The sequence below is a fragment of the Nuphar pumila genome, chromosome 4 (assembly GCF_984573655.1).
Source record: "Nuphar pumila chromosome 4, dmNupPumi1.hap1.1, whole genome shotgun sequence".
NCBI classification, from domain to species: domain Eukaryota; kingdom Viridiplantae; phylum Streptophyta; class Magnoliopsida; order Nymphaeales; family Nymphaeaceae; genus Nuphar; species Nuphar pumila.
Window position 1 is genome coordinate 27,377,684 of NC_143252.1, and position 13,711 is coordinate 27,391,394.

The following is a 13,711-nucleotide window of genomic DNA, read 5'->3' on the forward strand; positions in this document are numbered from 1 at the left end:
GGCTCTGATACCAAGTTGTAACGCCCCAAAATTTCGACTTGTGATTTTCGAAACCTTATCGAAAACCTTTCAAAGATTTAAAGTTTAATATTTAAAAACAACAGCGGAAGACATTTAGAAAGGAACACGAGTCAACAATCCTGGGTACGTTAGCTGAAAAATCATCATTCACATGTACAACATCTTAAAGGAATTTAAGAAGTAAGACAATCGATTAAAATCTGCAGTTTATTACAAAATGAGCATTTTATTCCAAGGTTTAATAAATCTAAGAAAAACTCCAAAAAGTCCCAAAGCTAAGCCGTCAGCAGAAAGAAGATGAATCTTGAACCATGTTGCACCACGCCATCGGCTGCCCGTAAGGTCCTACTCCTCACCTGCCCATGAAATGGGTCAGTTTTACAACAAACCAGTAGGTGCACGAACAGATAAGTAGAATGAAAATAAAACAAGATATTCATGAGATAAGCAGTTATGATATTTAAGCAATTAAAACAATTGTAGTCTATTCTAACAAATGTAATAAGTGCAAAGAGAAGCAGTGTGAGTCTCAGTCATCTATATCTATTCATGAACATATTATTTAAGTTCTGATATTAACTGGCCTGTGGGTACGCACAGACGCGAAACGTAGAAACAGCCGAGACCAATCCGGGGGTTTATTATGTCAGGTGTTTTCATTAACCCGGATGGCTGACTGAGTCCGCTCCTAAGGGGACGGTCAGTGACCAAGAGAGTAAATCCCCAAAGGCATTCGTGGCCCATGGATGCATCCAACTTCTGCAGAAGTGCCTGGGAGTTACCACCTAGGATAATTTATGGTAATCCCAATTCCCCTAACTCCGATGACTGGGGAAAACCGAGTCTTTTGCCCGTGGGGTGGTTGTTAACAACCTGTCCATCGGAGTCTTTGTACCATCCATCCTCTCCCTTGATGAACCGTGAAGATCGAATGGGTACGACGGGGGTTTCTTAACCGCCGCCCCATCCTACATGCTCTGGTCTATTAGACCCACTCGAGCATCTTGCCTGTGAAGGCGAAAGGTCACCATTTATGTGATCTCAGCATTGTGCCAATTGCACGCATCGAGGTTGCTACAACCTCATTCCCCAACCATTGTAACCCACATGGGACGTACTTATCCAAAAGTACGGTTGTACCTCCCTAGAGATACGACTACGATGAGAGGGCAACATAAAATGTTCTATGATACTTTTGGTTCATGCATGTATTGCCTTATGAGCAAATGGGCCTGTGGAGGCCGGTATTACCTCATTGATATCAATAAAGGGTTGCTTGATCACTTCGAGGTACTCAATGACCCCCAGTACTATTTGTATCATACCTGTCTTCAGGTTTGGTTATAATGGCAATTGCAGTGGTTTTGAGTCTCTTCACAAAATCTATCTTAAGTATGCAGTTTCAAAGGGACAAGCATGCATAATAGACAATTATGAGTTAAGTAATTGTACACGTAAACAGGCATGCCAAGTAAACTACTTGATTTTTTCTAGAATGAGTCTACCCAAAGAATTTACATTATGCAATTTCAAAAGAATCACACAGAGTAAAACATGGATCAACACATACTTCTTCAGATACGCAAATATGCAAAAATAATCATTCTATCTCAGAAGTCTTATTTTATTTAGTTCATATACACTATTCGTGCGACTTTCCCCTACCTCGGGATGTCTTGCAGCTGCGTGCGTCTACGCGTGTAGATGATACGAGGCTCGGGCCGCGGAGCCAGAGCGAGGGTCCGATGCGAGGTCTGCAACAGTGCTATGTTAATAATAATGCGGAGCAAAAGAAAGACAAACCTGCCTAGGGAAAAGAGAGGCAGCAGAGGTGTGCCCCTGCTGGCCGAAAACAGACAAGCGACGAGGGAACAAGCCCCTGCCTAAACATAGCGTAGCGGCAGGGGCCAACCCCTGCCGACAGCCACCAAGTGGCAGGGGCTGAGCCCCTGCCAACGACACACAGTGGCAGGGGCTGAGCCCCTGCCGACAGCAAAGGATGGCAGGGGGCCAGCCCCTGCCGGAAGCATAAGGATGGCAGGGGGCCAACCCCTGCCAGAAGCACATGGATGGCAGGGGGCCAGCCCCCTGCCGAAAGCACAGGTCGGCAGGGGCCAACCCTTGCCGTCAGCACGAAGTGGCAGGGGCTGAGCCCCCTGCCGACAACCCAGGTCGGCAAGGGCCAGCCCTGCCGACAGCACCAGACGGCAGGGGGCCCAGCCCCTGCCGAAGGCACAGGTCGGCAGGGGGCCCAGCCCCTGCCGAAGGCACAGGTCGGCAGGGGCCAACCCCTGCCGACAGCACGAAGTGGCAGGGGCTGAGCCCCTGCCGACAATACAGGTCGGCAAGGGCCACCCCTGCCGACAGCACCAGACGGCAGGGGGCCCAGCCCCTGCCGAAAACACAGGTCGGCAGGGGCCAACCCCTGCCGACAGCACGATGTGGCAGCAAAAAGGGGTGCCGCAGGGGCCACCGGTCCCCTTCCGGCACTCCGGCGATTCGCAGAGGGAGACGGGGATGACAGGGGCCGCGTAGGCCACCTGTCGGGGCCATGGCGACACAGAGAGGCGGTGGGAGGCCGCGGCAGTGGCTGTGAGCCACCTGCCGGCCTCCCGGCGAGGTGACAGGGAGGGGGGTCGCAGGGGCCTCAGGTCCCCTGCCGGCGATCCCCATCGAGAGAAGGGGACGACAGGGGCTGCGTAAGCCACCTATCGGAGCCCCGATGGTACAGGGAGGCAGTGGGAGGCCTGCGGCAGCGGCTGCGAGCCTGCCGGCCTCCCGGCCTCCCGGCGAGGTGACAAGGAAGGGGGGGTGAGGAAGAAAAGAGGGAGGAGAAGAGAAGAACGGCGTACCTGGGGGGGTGGTTCCCGGCGTCGGCGACAGGGCGCAGCGAGGGAGGTGACCGGCGCGGAGGGGGGAAAGCTCGAGAGGGCTGTGAGAGGGGGGGGCGAGACTCCCCTCGCCCTCCAACCTCTCTCTTAAAGGCGAAGGGGGGCACCGGAAGGGGAAACCCCTGGTGGGTTTCCCAAATCTTCCCGCAAGAGAAGGGGGAGAAGGGGGGTGGGTAGCGGCGCCCGAATGCTCGGGTTTTTCTTAAAACCCTAACATAAAAAGGGGCCCGGGTCGGGTCCGGACCCGACCCGGGTCCGGACCCGACCCGGCCCGGGTCCAAACAGATTTTTTTTTTTTTTTTGGATTTTACAAAAGGCGCTAGGCGGAGCTGAAGCAGTGAGACCCTAAAAAGAGTAGGTGGGGCCTAAGTGGTGAGCGCCTAAAAAGACTAGGCGGGGCCTGGGCATACTAGTCGGTACCCCAATTAAAAAAGATTAAAAATACACAAAATATGTAAATAATCTGCTAAATTTAATAATGGGCATGTATACAATATAAAATCAATCAACAATAAGCAATATACAAAACATATGTCGTCGAACATTCTAAAACAATTATATTAAATAAGCTGCTCAAAAAAATTAACAATAAATGAACAATTGAATAAATGAACCATACAACTAACAATGTGAATGGACAATATACAAAAAATAAAATCATGTATACAAAAAAATCAACAATAGACATAATATAAGCAATAGACAAATAAGAAGAAATGTGCAATTGAATAAACAAACAATGCAACTGATAACCTGCTCAAAAAAATTAAGAATAAATAAACAATTGAATAACCAAACCATACAACTAACAATGTGAATGAACAATATACAAAAAAATAAAATCATGTTTTTAAAAAAAATTAACAAAAGACATAAACTGAACTATAGACTTATAAGAAGAAGAAATAAACAATTGAATAAACAAACCATGCAACTGAGAACCGACAATGTAAATAAAAGGCAACTACATAATTTAAACACAATTAAAGCCTTAACAATATTAAATTCACATTCAAGTTATACTAAAATGTCATAAGTCATAACTAAACTATTGAGACTTTATGATAACTAAAAACATCACATTTAACCAATGTCTTATATGCTAATCTTCATATAAGATAGTACACTTATAAGTTATAATATGCATAATTACATACACATATATAAATTATAATAACCAATGTCTTATATGCTAATATGCTTGTGAGTGTGAGAAAAGAAAAAAAGAACATATATATATATATATATATATATATATATATATATATATATATATATATATATCTGTGTGTGTGTGTGTGTGAACTATGAAAAATAGATTATAACTCAGAAGCACTCAACCACACAAACAGATTATAACTCAGAAACAATCAACCACACAAATAGATTATAACAGATTATATATAAATTACACACACAAACAGATTATAACTCGCTAATGCTTCAAGTTCCTCAGTACTGAAGGATCCTTGCTTTACAAACTCAATTTCCTGGGAGGGAGAAATGACCGATCACTTCACATTTTAATGAAATGAAAAGAGAGAGCAGCTCTGATCCAGCCATAGTAATAACTTTGTTATTGCATGGCACAACCAAAGCCCATATGTGCTGCTAAATTACTATATAACAAACAAATCACAGTAAAGATTGGATAGTATCACAAAAATTGATTATAACAAATTACATATAAATTATACACACACACACAAACAAATTATAAATCATAAACAATCTGTCAACTAGAAATATAACTCAGAAACATAAGTGTATAACCCAAAAACAGTCAAACAGGAAGAAAAAAAAAACAGAAATAAAAAAAAGAAAAAAGAAAAAAGAAAAGAGAAGGAAAAAACAGGAACAAAAAAAAAAGGAAAAACAGGAAGAAGAAAAAAAGGAAAAAAAGAGAAGAAAAAAAAACAGGAAGGAAAAATAGGAAGAAGAGAAAAAAGGAAAAATAGGAAGAAGAAGGAAAAAAGGAAAGAGAAGAAGGGAAAAACAAAAATAAAAGAGAGAGAGAGAGAGAGAGAGAGAGAGAGAGAGAGAGAGAGAGAGAGAGAGAGAGAGAGAGAGAGAGAGAGAGTTTCCCCCTTTTTGGCATGGTTGACCAGCTGGTTAACTATTATTTGAGAAAATGATGATTTTGGGTTTGACACCTAGGCGGTAAAAGAGGGCCGCACCGTCCAAACCCAAAAGCCCCGACGGTGGGACTGCGCTTAGGTCGCCTAGGCGCTGCCTTTGACAACCAAGCAACATATAATAAAACACAAATAGGAGTAATAATGAAACAAAAATACAAATATAAACAGTTACAAATACAATTGGATATTCAACTAAGAAACCCAATCCAAATCACGTCTCAATAGCCTCCCTCAAGTTGTACATAGTCTTTACCATGGACAACTTAGACCTTAAAAACCAAAATCTTTGCTTAGTCAGCCCTTTGTTTAAAGATCTGCCACTTGATTTTTGTTGAGACTAAGATGTTTTTAGTAAATAAGTTTTTCTAAACTAGAGGTTATTTGCATCTTATTCTTTAATGAGGGACCTAGGTGTAATTTTGTTCCTTGGACTATCTCTATTTAACATAGAGATTAGCCCTAATTGAGATTAAGAAGTTCTATTATTCTCCAGCCGTCTCTCTCTCTCTCTTCCTCTTTCTCTCTCTCTCTACCTCGGTTTCTGCGCCTTTCATCATACCTTCAACATGGTATCAGAGCAGCGTGCGACCTTGGGTGCCTAAGTTCCAGCATCATCTTCCTTCGAGCAACATCTCATCGGATGGTCGGTCCTTCTGTGTGAAGATCAGACCTGGCTACAGATCTGCAGTCAGAAGGTCTATCTGCTCAAGGTGGTAGGTGGGTTATTGATTCTGGAGCCTCTGGTCACTTGTGCGGAAACTCGAGCAATTTTTTGAGTTTAAAACCTGTGACAGGTCAGAAAGGGGTACGTCTTGCTGATGGTAGCTCTTCCCCAATTGTAGGGCAGGGAAACATGTCTATTACCCCTACTCTTCAATTGTCACATATTCTTCATGCTCCTTCGTTTCCACAAAATTTATTATCAGTCAGTGGAATGACAAAAGAGTTGAATTGTAGAGTGATTTTTGATCCTATGGGATGCACCTTTCAGGACTTGCTGACGGGGAGAAGGATTGGCGGTGGCTATGAGGAAGGTGGTCTGTATTACCTTCACCAACCAGAGGTTTCGGCCCACTCTGCTGTTACATCATCCTCAAGTCCTTTATTGTGGCATCATCGTTTGGGTCACCTTCCAGTGACAAAACTTCGTCGTGTCATTCCTCATATACCTTCCTCAGTTTCTTTTCAGTGTGAAACATGTCAATTGGGAAAACATTGTCGAAGCTCTTTTCCCTCCAGTCAGAGTCCATCAAGTCAAGGATTGTTTAATCTTCTTCATGTAGATGTGTGGGGTCCGAGTAGGATTCCTAATAGGTCTCAATGTCGTTATTATCTAGTTATTGTTGATGACTTCTCGAGACTATCGTGGGTGTTCCTGTTAAAAGATCGATCTCAAGGTCCTGGCATTCTTAAATCTTTAATTGCAGAGATAAAAACTCAATTTGACATATGTGTTAAAATTGTTCGCACTGATAATGCTCTTGAGTTCAAATCCAAAGACTTACTTCAATTCTACTCTGGAAATGGGATTCAACCTCAATTTACATGTCCCCATACCTCCCAGCAAAATGGGGTGGCTGAGAGGAAGCATAGACAAATCCTTAATGTTGCTCGGTGCCTTATGATTCAATCCAATATGCCTGCTACATACTGGGGCGATGCGGTTTTGACAGCCGGGTTTCTTATAAATCGCATGCCGTCCAGTTTTATAGAAGACCAGATCCCAATTCAAATTCTCCATCCAGAGGCTCCTCTCTTTCCTATCCCCCCTAAAGTTTTTGGATGCGTGTGTTTTGTGCATAAGTTGGGTCCTGATCGAGATAAACTTGCTGCACAGTCTATTAAATGTGTTTTCCTTGGGTATCCTAAGAACCAAAAAGGATATCGTTGCTATGACCCTATATCTCATAAAGAGTATGTCAGTGCGGATGTTACCTTCTTTGAGTCTATTCCTTATTTTTTGAGTACTACTCCAAGGTTACAAGAGAGTCAAGGTGATGTTTTTCCTCTGCCAATTCCCCATTTTCCTTTAGAGTCGTTCACTCCAAAGCCTGTGGCTCCATCCTCTGGGGAGTCTCGATACAGAAACCCTCCTATAGTGTATACTCACAGGTTACCCCCTACCTCCATGCCCCCATTATCTTCTTCTCCTGAGGCAAGTATCACTGAGCATACTGAAGTTTCTGCTATTGATGAGGATCTTCCTATTGCTCTGCGAAAAGGGAAAAGACAGTGCACCCTTCATCCCATTTCTCAGTTTGTTTCTGAAGTTAATCTTGGGGCTTCTATGAAGAATTTTATCTCGGCTTTGTCTGCCTCCTCTGTTCCGCTTCATCACAGTCAGGCTCTATTCGACCCCAAATGGATGCAGGCTATGAAGGATGAGATGGATGCCCTATGTTCTAGGGGCACTTGGGATTTGGTGGCTCCTCCGACTGATGCAGATATTGTTGGCTGCAAATGGGTATATACCATTAAATATAACTCGGATGGGTCAATTGAACGGTACAAAGCCCGGTTGGTTGCAAAAGGGTATACTCAGACTTATGGTGTTGACTTTTTTGAAACTTTCTCCCCAGTTGCTCGTCTTGGCACTATTCGTCTTGTTCTTTCTGTTGCTGTGCACCATGGATGGCCCTTTGTTTCAGTTGGATGTCAAGAATGCCTTTTTGTATGGGGATTTGCAGGAAACGGTCTACATGCAACAACCCCCAGGCTTTGAGGTTCAGGGGGAGTGTAAGAAGGTGTGCAAGTTGAAGAAGGCTATTTATGGCCTGAAGCAGAGTCCAAGGGCATGGTTTCACAAATTATTTGAGGTCATGTCTAGTTTTGGCTTTGTCAGGTTAGCTTCAGATCACTCCTTGTTCATCAAGAAAACCAATGCTGGAATTGTTGTTATGGTGGTATATGTCGATGACATCATATTAACAGGGACCAGTGCCCAAGATATTTCTGCCACAAAAGATCATCTTCAGAAACACTTTGTTACTAAAGATCTTGGTCACCTTCGATATTTTCTGGGTATCGAAGTTGCAAGAAACAAAGAGGGCTTAGTGTTGTCTCAAAGAAAGTATGTGTTGGACTTATTAAAAGAGACTGGAATGCTAGGAGCCAAGCCAGCTAATATTCCAATGGATCCCAAAACTCACATGTTCGATGAGAAGTCTGCGTATGTAGACAGTGCCAACTTTAGATCCTTGGTGGGTAAGTTACTATATGTGACAGTTACTAGACCTGACATTTCATTAGCTGTGAGTAAAATCAGTCTTAATCGAGCTTCAGGAGAAAGTATCCCTACCTATATTGATGATGTGTGACAATAGGGCTGCTACATATATTGCCAACAATCCAGTGTTTCATGAAAGGACTAAACACATTGAAGTTGACTGTCACTATGTTCGCGACTTGGTTCAGGCTGGGTATATCTGCACCGATCATGTATCTTCCGAAGATCAAGTAGCTGATGTTTTTACCAAAGCCCTGGCGAGACCAAATTTCTCAAAGTGTTGTGACAAGCTGAGCATGATTGATATCTATGCTCCAGCTTGAGGGGGAGTGTTGAGACTAAGATGTTTTTAGTAAATAAGTTTTTCTAAACTAGAGGTTATTTGCATCTTATTCTTTAATGAGGGACCTAGGTGTAATTTTGTTCCTTGGACTATCTCTATTTAACATAGAGATTAGCCCTAATTGAGATTAAGAAGTTCTATTATTCTCCAGCCGTCTCTCTCTCTCTCTCTCTCTCTCTCTCTCTCTCTCTTCCTCTTTCTCTCTCTCTCTACCTCGGTTTCTGCGCCTTTCATCTTACCTTCAACAATTTTCAGTAACAACAAACTTGACTTCAAGCTCACCATCTTCAATCTTGCTCCTTATAAAATCTCTATATGTTTCGTCTTATCGTGATGAGCTGGATTCAATGAAATTTTTATGGCACTCTGATTGTCACAAAACAAAATCGACTTTGGAACCTCATCTTTAAGATCATGCAACAAATTTCTTATCTACACCAATTATGAGGTAGTAATTGACATGGCTCAGTATTCCGTCTCAGTACTCAACCGGGCTACCGCTCTTTGCTTGCAACTAGACCAAGAGACAAGATTATTTCCTACGAAAACACTATAGCCTGAAATTGACCTCCTTTCATCTAGATCTCGTGCCCAATCAGCATATGAAAATGCCATAACCGTAAGAATGTCCTCTCTTTGAGATCTCATGTAGAACAATCCATCACCCAATGTTTCTTTCAAATAGTGTAAGATTCTTTTTACAACTTCCATATGGCTGGATCTTTTCTGATGCATAAACTGAAAAACTTGATTTACAACATATGTCACATCTGGCTGGGTAAATGCAAGGTATTACAACATCCCCACTATCAATGTTGTGAAAAACGTGCCTCACCTCAAGGCATTTTTGCCTTGAAGCGCAAGCCTAAGGATGGGTGAGGTGTGCGCCTTATACGCCTTGAAGTGCACTCCTCATGGCATGGCACGCCTCAGGGTGAGGCACACACCTCATTTGTAATTTAAAAAAAGGTTGAAACAAAAGAAGGGCGGGATGCTTGATGTTAGGGCACTCCCTTCCCTCTTTCGCCTCCTCCCTTTTGCTCCCCAGCCCCACCCCCTTCACCATTGGCGACAACAGCCACCACTCGCATCTCTTTTTCACTCTTTGCCGAAAGAAGAAGAGAGGAACAAGAGCGCACCCTCTCGGACTGTCTCTCTCACTTAGGTATGTACTCTCTCTCCCTCTCCCCTTCTTCTCCCCTCCTTTTTCTTCTTCCCTTCCTCTGCTGCTGCGTCTTCTTCTTCTTCTTCTTCCCTCCTTTTTGTTCCCTCCTTTTCTTCTTCTTCTTTCCTCCTTTCTTCTTCTGCTTCTTCCCTCCTCCTCCTTCTGTTCTTCTTTCTCGGTTATTCTTGTTATGATGTTTATGTTGTATATTCCCTTCCTCTTCCGTCCGGTTATACTTTTCTCTATTTGGTCGTTGCATACTCCTGGGAAGATGACATCCAACAATTAATTAACTGTGCATATGATCATGTTCTTCTTGATGTGAAATTAATTGACTGAGTATAGGTTTGTAAAGGTTGTGTATATCAAATTGTGAATGTTAGTTTGTGTCATTATTTTAAAATAATTTTTTGATAGGTAGATATACATATGATTGACTGTGTATGTGTAGGTTTGTACATGTACATAACTACATATAAAGATTCTGTATATACATGTAATCTATTGTGTATGTGTAGGTTTGTAATTTTGAATATCAAGATTGTTAATGTGAATTTGTGACTTTTAGTTTGTCATTAGATCATGAAAATTAAAAATAAGTTTAAGCGTTTTTGTTGGTGAGATTAAGTTTAGATAATTAGATATGCATTATTACATGTTCTAGTGCTTGAAGGACTGGACATTTTGCATCTGTTTTTTTGTCCTTCATTTGCACTTGTAATGTTGTAAGTTGCAACTTGTAACACTCATTTTGGAGAGTCTTGGACAAATTTATTAACTTTTGGCTGTTAATGCTAATATGCATTTTATGATGATGGCATGATGTTGAGAAATTTAATTGTTAGTGATTTTGTTAATTTTTCATTGAATGCTCATATTTTATTTGTTAGATACTTAGATAGATCAAGTTGTTGCATTCTTGCTACTTTTACATGTTATTCTCATATTTTTCAGTATTTATTTGATATTTCCTATTTCTTATTGGATAAATATTTTTTTTTGTTTTTTAGATATTTTTTTAAAGTTTTAAAAATATATTTTTGAGGCTTACGATTCATATTTGGTGGAGCGCTTTGCTACGCCTCAACGCTTTTCACAACATTGCCCACTATACTTTGGTACTTTATGGGATCCTCACATAAATCTTCATTAGTTGCATTAAGATGCTGATGTATTGGATAAGAGTCAGCAAGGGCTTACAATCACTCATACTTGTTTTGTGCAAGAGGTCAACTGTATATTTATATTGAGTCAACACCATCCCATCTTCCCTTCTATCTACTTCAACACCCGCGAAGTACTTTAGTGGACCAAAATCTTTCATCTTGAAACGTTTTCTCATCACTTCTTTTATCTCCTTGATGTGACTTGAACTACCTTCAAACTTTCTCCTTTAGATCACCATGGGGGAATGCATTTTTCACAGCAAGCAGATTCAACACCCAACCACGATTAACAACCAGGGATAAAATAATGCGGATGGTTCCCATTTTTACTACAACTGAAGTCTCATAATTCACGCCATGTTCCTGTTTAAAGCCCTTTGCCACCAATCATGCTTTGTATCTCTCTATACACTTACAAGATCATAAACACAAAGTACACATGCACAACACAAGTCCAATTAAGAGACAATACAACATAAAGGCACTACACGATCACTAAGTGCATTCAAGACAACAAAGAATTTAAAAGAGGAACACAAGAACATAAATAATATATATTTTATTGAGCATGAATGCTTAAGAAAAGCATTGAAGAACAAGAGGGGGGTTCACCCCTATTTATACACAAAAGGTAGTCTCAAATGGAGCTCTTAGACTGTTTCAACAACTATATTGACTAGTCCAAAAAGAACCCAATAGATCTATTTGGTCTTTGACCAAAAAAACAAAAAAGACAAAAAAGACAAAAGAACAAAATAAAGTAAAAATACTAATGTGCCCCTAATGGGCACAACCTATTACAAGAACTGAAATGACTAAAATACCCCTAATGGGTATTTACTTATATATATATATACACACACACACACAACTTAACACCATATGCCTTGATCAATCTGCTTTAAATTGAGTCCTGTGAGAGCCACTAACAACTGCTTCAAATTGAGTTTGTGTAAAGATAGATTGGGAATTAGAGAAGAGAATAACATGCCAAAATTTTAGTAAGAGAGAAAGCCAGTAAGAAAGAGACAAGAAAGAGATATTCAGGAAGAAAAAAAAGAAAGACAATGAAGGAGAAAAAGAGAGAAGGGAGAACACCTTTCAAGGCCTCTTGATGTACCCGATGTGGATCCTTATTCTCTGATATCATGTAAGAACGCACAACAGTTTGTTTCAGAACTCCTATGTAGTAGAAGAAGATGAAAAGACGCAGGAAAGGGGTTGAAAGCATACGATTCCCAATGTGGGAACTCGTGGGGTATGGCTCTATATATTTCCAAACTGTTACATCATGTTTCAATTACATAATTATATCCCTGTATTAACAACATACAATAAAATAGAAATAGGTGTATTAACAAAACAAAAATACAGATATAAACAATTACAAATACAATTGAATATCCGACTAAGAAACCCAATCCAAATCCAAATCACGTCTCAATAATCATACCAAGCAAATTTGCATTGTGTCCCGCTCCTGCATCTGTATCCATGTGACATAGATAAAATATCAATCTATATCTATGTCACACAGACTCGGCTAAGGAGGTGCCGCACCCGAGTCGACATGCCCCGACACGGGTGCGGACTCGGGTGCGGCTTCGGACTCGGCCCGGACTCGGTCAACGCCGAGTCAGACTCGGTCAACGAGTCCAGGCCGAGTCCGTCCACATTTTGGACTCGGTCAACTGTGACCGAGTCCAAAAATGTCCCTAAAAAACCATTTTTTTTATTTAAAAATATATATATAAAAACTGTGACAGTGCTGCAGTCACAGTGCACAGTCTGTGACTGTGTGACTGTGCACAGTCGCACAGTCACAGTGCTGTGGACTGTGCACAGTCACAGTGCTGTGGACTGTGCACAGTCACAGTCTGTGACTGTGCATAGTCACACAGACTGTGCTGTGGCATTTTAAAAATAAAATAAAATTATATATATATATATATATATATATTTGCCGAGTCCCCGTGTCCAAAAATTTTAAAATTGTGCCGCACCCGTGTCGCACCCGCACCCGCACCCATGTGACATAGATCTATATCTATATACTTTGGGTCTATCAGCAATATGAAAAAATCTTGTCTCTTGAAATGAATAATAGGATGAGAATGAATCTCTTTTCTCTATCATGTGATCCATGGCCCGTGAATCTATCCTTTGCTTAGACTTGTGAGTAACTAAGTGTGCATATGATCATATGCTTCTTTGAAGGGCCCCTTTGTGGCTTATGTTGACTCTAAGGTTATCTCTTTATGTAATATTCTTGCTCTTGCTTTTCTCATTCATGCATAAATCGTACCTTCTATCACTAAAATGGGTTTCTAACTTTCTACATGTACCACTAGTTTTATGCACAAATTGGTGCCAACTTTTTTCTACAACTCAAGATCCATTACATTTTTGTGATTCATTTTTCATGCTATTCACACTCATGTCCCGTCCATCACCACCTCTGCACCACCATCAATAATGGCAAGGGCATTTTAGATCCATGAATTGGGACCATGATGAGTGTGAAGAAAGGTCTGGATCCTCCATTACATTCATCTCTTGCAGCTACTTGAATTGCTTGCAACACATAATGACTAGTGTGCTGGAGAGTATGCCATCCATCTCAAGTTGAGGGTTCATCCTTTTCAAGTTATACAAATCAAGAAGATGCTTTTCTGTGCTGGAGCAATTAAGCTTCATGCCAGCATGAGGAGTGTCTTTGGGAAGCCACAGGGGACGGAAATCATTCCTGAAGGCTCTTTGT

The 13,711-nt window shown here is 41.4% G+C and overlaps 1 protein-coding gene across 2 annotated transcripts in view; it reads left to right on the forward strand.

Moving 5' to 3' along the window:
- The window catches only part of LOC149839732 (SAND family protein), a 61,496-nt gene that overhangs the window by 26,815 nt on the left and 20,970 nt on the right, over positions 1-13,711 (forward strand). The gene's annotated exons all lie outside the window — the stretch shown is intronic.